The 7780-nt window shown below is 41.1% G+C and overlaps 1 non-coding gene across 1 annotated transcript; it reads left to right on the top strand.

Annotated features, from left to right (window-relative positions):
* The first annotated feature begins 2814 nt into the window (after nucleotides 1–2814).
* LOC114900160 lies at nucleotides 2815–2948 on the top strand. The gene has a single exon (XR_003794777.1). It is a non-coding gene; the product is annotated as a U11 spliceosomal RNA (small nuclear RNA).
* The last annotated feature ends 4832 nt before the right edge of the window (nucleotides 2949–7780 follow it).

Raw genomic sequence — 7780 nt, 5'->3', positions numbered from 1 at the left:
CACTCTGACCATTAAACTGATGCTTTCGCTTGACTGTCAATTGTGAGAACTGCTGTTTACTAACTGTGCTAGATGCTAGGGTTGTAAAGAAGACCCGATTCCAGCCTGAGTCCCTTCTGGAGCCCGGGTCCTCACAGTAAGATGGACAAGAACCCAAGAACCCACAGACATAAAGGAATGTACAAAGGGCTGGGACAGCAAAGAGTGAGCAGCAGTGTCAGCAGGAAAAGCTGCCTCCTACCTGGATTGGTGTAGCAACTTGCTCTCCCTGTCTTTATATCTTGCCATCCTCATCCCACCAAATTCCCAATCCACTCTTAACCCTGCCACAGATCCAAATTCACAGATTCCAGGCCCCTTCACCACTAAGTTCTAAGTTATCTTCCTAGTCTTATTTCTCTGCCACTGCTCTCTTCATTATCCTAAGGGTCTGGCATACCATTTTTGTTTTTGCACTCCATCTTTTTAAGACCCAGTTTACTTTTTCTGCTTTTATTTTTTATACAATTTTTAAAAGTTACACTCCATTTACAGTTATTACAAAATATTGGCTATGTATTTCCCATGTTGTACAATACATCCTTGTAGCCTATCTCTTACACCCAACAGTTTGTATGTCCCACTTCCCCACCCCTAAATTGCCCCCCCCCCGTCCCCACTGGTAACCACTAGTTCTCTAAATCTGTGAATCTGCTTTTTCATTATATTCACTAGTTTGTTGCATTTTTTAGATTCCCCATATAAGTGACATCATACAGTATTTGTCTTTGTCTGACTTATTTCACTTAGCATAATGCCCTCCAAGTTCATTCATGTTGCTGCAAAAGGCAAAATTTCATTCTTTTATACATAAATATAAATATATTTCCTTTTTATCCATTCATCTGTTGATGGACACTTAAGTTGCTTCCATATGTTGGCAATTGTAAATAATGCTGCTATGAACATTGTGGCGCATGTATATTTTCACATTATTCTTGTTTTTTTCAGATGTATACCAAGGGATGGAATTGCTGGGTCGTATGATAGTTCTGTTTTTAGTTTTTTTGAGAAACCTCCATAGCGTTTTCCACAGTGCACCACTACAGGTGGGAGGCAAGATAAACACAAAACTGTTAATAGTAGTTTGGGAAAAGCATTCTCACATTTCTGTACTGTATCAATTTCTTTACAATTAGCACAAAGTTTTTATATTAAAAGTGAAGTATACATGAATGATTCCATTTTTATGCCTTTCTGGAAAAGGCAAAACTACAGGGCCAGAAAAGAGGTTGCCAGGATTGGGAATGGGGGGAGGAGTTGACTAGAAAAGGGGACAAAGGAACTTTTTGGGGTGATAGAAATGTTTTGATTGATTGTGGTAACAGATACATGTCTGTTCAAGTTTGTTAAAACTCACAGAACTGTATGATAAAAAAATGTGAACTTATGGGCTTCCCTGGTGGCTCAGTGGTTAAGAATCCGCCTGCCAATGCAGGGGACACGGGTTCCAGCCCTGGTCTGGGAAGATCCCACATGCCGCGGAGCAGCTAAGCCCATGCGCCACAACTACTGAGCCTGCACTCTAGAGCCCATGAGCCACAACTACTGAGCTCACGTGCCACAACTACTGAAGCCCACGCGCCTAGAGCCCGTGCTCCGCAAGAAGAGAAGCCACCGCAATGAGAAGTCTCCGCACCGCAAGGAAGAGTAGCCCCTGCTCACTGCAACTGGAGAAACCCCGCGTGCAGCAATGAAGACTCAACGCAGCCCAAAAAAAAAAGGTGAATTTACTGTATATAAATTATACCTCAAGAAACCTGACTTTAAGAAATGAAATAGAGAAAATATAGAATGCACGGACTATATTTTTAAAATAATTTTAATTGCACAAGTAATAAAATGCACAATAATAAAATAATCTGTGCTTTTTAAAAATGAGAACATTACAGGTAAATCTAAAGTTTTGTGTGTCTCTGCCCTCATCCAGATTCCCTCTCTCCCTCCTTTCCAGAGGTAATTGATATGTGTTAATAATAGAAACATGTAGCCATTGAAAATAAAGCACTGGGTTTTGTGTGCACACGTATGCTCTTTATTACGGTATCATGCGGTACCGTATTCAACACCGTCTTCATTCAATTTTTTTATACCTGTTGATAAAGCGCAGTATTACTTTGTTTCCGTTAATGGTGTCATGCTGTAACTTATTCTGCAACTTTTATCTGTCAATTTTTTTGATGTCTAATTCACTCTTTAGAAGTACAGCAGATGGCATTCCACTTTATGAACCCACCACATTCTGCTCTTTCATTGTTGTGTAGGTGAAGATTAATTAGCTCCCAGTTTTTTGCTCTTACAGGGATCCGGTGCCTCCAGTGCTCACGTGCTGGGGCAGCTTCAGGGTGGACGGCTAGGAGTGGCACAAGTTTGTGCATTTTCAATTTTAACAGGATGGGATTTGTGCCTTCCCCAGATAGGCACCCACAGCTGCGGGGAAGTAGGTCTCGCAGAGCCCCAGACCAGCTGTAAGTCGTCACGGTTCCCTCCCACAAACCCCTCCTCCCCGCCCCTCCCTCTGCACCCGCCGGCATCTTCCCAGCAAGCACTGCGCATATTTGCATATAACTAAAATCTTAGCTTTTACTTTTAAATGAAAATCCAAAAATAAACGATAGAATCTCTTTATGAAGCCTTCTCTCCGGCTCAGAAGTTCCTGCGGTTACACCCTCAACTTCGGGAACTCTGAGTAGAAAATTGCATCGACTTTGTTTTCACCTTTATCATAAAAGGGATTTGCCGACACTGCCACCCTGCTGTTATCGCTAGTGCGCTAAAAAGGGCTTCTGTCGTGAGTGACACACGTGGGGCAGCTCGTTTGTTCTTCGTGCGGAATCGACATCAAGAGATTTCGGAAGCATAATTTTTTGAAAACCGGGCAGCTAGTGATCGTTGGTCCTGGCGCCCCTTTTTTCCGGTTTAAAAATACAGAGTACTCTGTTTTCACTAGTTAAAATGATGTGAAGGTTTTTTCGCAACCGCATGAGTTATCGTTTTTTCAGCCGACCCAAGTTCGAGCCCTGGTCTGAGAAAATCCCGTATGTCATGGAGTAGGAATCCCGTGCGCCGCGATTGGTGAGCCCACGTGCCGAAACTGTTGAAGCCCATGCATGTTAGAGCCTGTGTTCTACAACAGCTAAAGCTAGCACAGCGTCAAGTCCGCGCGCCGCAACAAAAAGTAGTCCTGGTTTTTCACAGCAGCGCCAGCCCGAGCGCAGCAACGGAGACCCCAAGCAGCCAAAAATAAATAAATAATTTGTAAAAAAATATATATATATATACATCTCGTGATAAATTTCTTTTATGGTGTACGATGTTTAGTTTCCAGAAATCTAGGGGAGGTGTTGGGGTTGTGAATTGTTTGTGAAGACTGCTTTCACAAGCAATTGATTTTTTTTTTTCTAAACAGCAGAAGCAGGTACTTTTCTCCTTTCACAAGTTAGGAACGTAGGCAACGAAAATGATATATTTGTCCGTGAGTTCACTGCTCTAAGCCGAGAAAAAGACTTTCTGTACCCTTTACAGTTGTTTGTCTGCAAAAGCGATGGAATTATCATGCAAAACGTATTTTGTAAAAATTTCTCCCGTTGAGAAATTGGGATTGACATGTATGCATAAACAGTGGTATGCATGGAACAGGTAACTAATAAGAACCTGCTGTACAAAAAAAAAAATCCCCTCCTTTTTTTTTACCAGATGTACGTATCGCTTTGTAAAGCTGTGTTGATGTTCATATAGCTTTTGTCGTTTAAAAACGTAGAGGCAATACCTTAAAACACCAGTGAAGTAGCGCTTTCTTACTGCTGATAGCAACAACCTTTCTGGAGAGCAGTTGGGCAAGAGACATAAAAATCTAAAACCTTCAAAAAAATTCGTGTCTCAAGAATACGTTCTCACATGAGATTTAGGGAATTCCCCCACAGTTCAAGGGTTACGACGGTTCGCTGCCACTGCAGCTGGCGCAGGTTAGATTTCCTGGCCGGGAAACTAAGATTCTGCCGCCCAATGGGGACGAAAAGAAAAGAGAAAGATTTAGCTACAAGGATTCATTAATTCTAACAAATGTATCGTGTACTCATATGTAGTGGTCCCTCCATATCCGTGCAGGATGGGAAAGGTGGTTCCAGGATCTGCCGTTGGATACCAAAATCCGTACATATACAAGCGGCCTACGGACTTCCCTCATGGCGCAGTGGTTAAGAATTCGCCTGCCACTGCTGAGTACACGGGTTCAAGCCCTGGGCAAGGAAGATCCTATATTGCCGCAGAGCAAGTAAGCCCGTGTGCTACAACTACTGAGCCTGCACGCCCAGCCTGTACTCAGCAACAAGAGAAGCCACCGCAATGAGAATCCCGCACGCCACAACAAAGTAGCCACTGAGTGGCCACAGAGTAGCCACTGCTCTCTGCAACTAGAGAAAAGCCTGCACACAGTAAGAAAGACCCAATGCAGCCAAAAGCAAAACAAAACAAAAAACGGCCTAGTGTTTGCATGTAACCTATGCACATCCTCCAGTTATATTTTAAATCATCTCTAGATTACTTATAATACCTAATACAATGTAAATGCTATGTAAAATAGTTGCAGGGAGGTGGCAGATTCAAGTTTTGCTTTTTGGAATTTTGGAACTTTCTGGATTTTTTTTAATCCATGGTTGGTTGAATCTGTGGCTGCAAAACCTGGGGATACAGAGGGCTGGCTGTATTATTTTGCTCACTTAACAAATGAGAAAACAGAAGCTCTGAGAGGCCCAGATCACAGAGCTAGAAAGTAGCAGTCAAGAGGTGAGCTCGGGTCTTCTGAGAGGAATCCTTTGCTCTCACGGCACAGAATACCCAAGGAGGATGTCAACTAGAGTGGAATCTGTTAGAGAAGGAAAATTTATTAGGAAAGTGAAGCTTTTTTCGTTTTACTTATCCGTATTTTCCAGTTTTCTAAGAAAATATGGAATACACGAAAAGATTAGAGAAATAATGAGGACACATAGTCACTGGAATACAAATGATGAAAAACAAAATCAGACTCACAAAGAAGCCAGTCACAGAAGACCATATATTATATGATTCCTTTTACACAAGATGTTCAGAAGAGGCAAATCTATAGAGACAGAAAGTAGGTTAGAGATTGCCTGAGACTGGAGTTGAGAGCAGGGACTGACTACAAATGGGCATGAGGGATCTTTTTGGGGTGAAGGAAATGTTCTAAAAGTAAATTATGTTGCACAACTTTATAAATTTACTAAAATCATTGAATTGTACACTTAAAATGGGTAAGTTTTATGATATGTAAATTATATTTTAATAAAGTTGTAAAAAAAATCAAGGGCTAAAAGGAGAAAAGTTCACTCAGCTAGGAGCCTGAGAATATATAATCAGTTTATGGAATAAGTTCCCTACTTTAGAAACTTAAAAAAAAATTTATTTATTTTCGACTGCGTTTGGTCTTCGTTGCTGCGCGCGGGCTTTCTCTAGTTGCGGCGAGCAGGGGCTACTCTTCCTTGCGGTGATCGGGCTTATTGTGGTGACTTCTCGTTGTGGAGCACGGACTCTAGGGTGTGCGAACTTCAGTAGTTGTGGTACATGGGCTCAGTAGTTGTGGCGCATGGGCTCAGTAGTTGTGGCGCATGGGCTTAGTTGCTCCGTGGCATGTGGGATCTTCCCAGACCAGGGCTCGAACCCGTGTCCCCGGCGTTGGCAGGCGGATTCTTAACCACTGCACCATGAGGGAAGTCCCTAAGAAATTTGACTTAAGTAGATTTCTTGTATTTTGAGCTTCTGTGTGTTAGCTGAAAACTTTTCACTCACTCATTAAAACCCTTTAATGGCACCTAACTAGCTTGGGTTAACATCCTGTAAATTTTGAGTGACCCACCACCTTCTTTGTTCTCAGGGCTCAAGCCACACTGGTCTTCTTTCGGTTTCTCCGAAGCCACTACTCTCCTCAACTTAGGACCTCCAGAAATTTCTCTCCTCCACCTGGAAATACTCTTTCTCAACGGCCTGTCTTCCTCTCCCCTTCTCCCAAAGTGGCTAACTCCTCCTCATTCTTCATATGTCAGTTCAAACGTCACTTCCTCAGAGAGGGCTTCCTTGATCCCTCCAACCCTCACTAGGTTAGCTCCCCTACACTCTATTACACTCTTTCATAGCACCATATACTTCTCTGCAGAACATTATCATGATTGTTATTAATGTATTAGTTGCAAAATTAATTGTTCAGTATCTATATTCCCCAGCCAGATGTCATGTATGTGAGGGCAGGGAACTTATTTATGTCTTATAGACCACTTGTGTCCATGGTTTCTGGCGTGGTACCTGGCACATAATAGACATTCAATACATATTTGTAGAGCATTTCACAATCCATGAAGTTCTTGTGTATATACAATTACATTGGCCACTATTTACTAAGCACCTACTATGTCCTAGGATATAGGAGTAAACAAGATAGCGTGTTTCTGTCCATTCTAGAGAGTTGACTGTATTCTCCTATGTAGGACAAAACAGTCTTCTCATTTTACAGGTAATGAAGATTACACCACTTGCAAGAAAGTAGCAGACCCTTCTGAAATTAAAATAGAATTACTTCAAATAATATCAGAGACTCCCAACTGGATGGGTTTACTGCAGGCGGGTGGGGGAAGGGGAGGTGGTTCAGGGAGATGGATTTTGAGAGGCTAGGAAGCTTTGGTATTTTGAAGGATGGAGGGGAAGAGGGTGTCAGTTTGTCAGAAGAGAAGAGGAAGTTTCCATCCTTCAGATGGGCAGATGCCAGCATGGCTCCTCTCTTGAAACCAACCAAATCTGGTTCCTGAGATCCCCTATCTCGGATGTTGGGATCAGTGACCACTGATAAGAAATGAAGGTCACACAAAAATTGGAGTCTATACACTAACTGAAAAGGAAATTAAGAAAATAATTCCATTTACAATAATATCAAAAAGAATAAAATACTTAGGAATAAATTTAACCAAGGAGGTGAAATGTAGCCAAGGAGGAGTGTAACTTGTACATTAAAACTACAAAACATTGCTGAAAGAAATTAAAGAAGGCAGAAACAAATGGAAAGACATTCCATGTTCACAGGTTGAAAGACTTAATCTTGTTAAGATGCCAGGACTAGCCAAAACAAACTGTGGATTCAATGCAATCCCTATAAAAATCCCAATGACATTTTTTACAGAAATATTTAGAAAAACCCATCCTAAAATTAATTTGGATTCTCAAGGGACCCTGAATACCCAAAACACTCTTGAAAAAGAACAAAGTTGGAGGACTAAACTTCCCGATTTCAAAACTTACTACAAAGCAAACTAAGTAAAAATGTTGTGGTATTGGTATAAAAACAGACATATAGACCAATGGAATACAATAGAGAGTCCAGAAATAAATTGTGACATCAAATGATTTTTGATAAAAGTACCAAGACCATTCAATGGAGAAAGGACAGTTTTTTCAGCAAATACTGTTGGGAAAACTGGATATCCACATGCAAAAGAATGAAGCTGAAATTTTACCTTAAACCACATACAAAAAATAACTCAGATCAAAGATCTAAACTTAAGAGCTAAAACTATAAGGTGCTTAGAAGAAAACAGGAGAAAAGTTTTATGACATTGCATTTCATAATGATTTCTTAAATATGATACCAAAAGCACAGGCAACAAAAGAAAACATAAGTAAATTGGACTTCATCAGAATTTACAACTTTTGTGTATCAATAACCGCTAACAATAACCAC

Source organism: Monodon monoceros, unplaced genomic scaffold (genome assembly GCF_005190385.1).
Source record: "Monodon monoceros isolate NGI ecotype Baffin Bay Population unplaced genomic scaffold, NGI_Narwhal_1 Super_Scaffold_18, whole genome shotgun sequence".
In the NCBI taxonomy this organism is placed as follows: Eukaryota; Metazoa; Chordata; class Mammalia; order Artiodactyla; family Monodontidae; genus Monodon; species Monodon monoceros.
The sequence above is the reverse complement of the archived record's forward strand: the minus strand, read 5'-3'. Positions and strand labels throughout refer to the sequence as shown.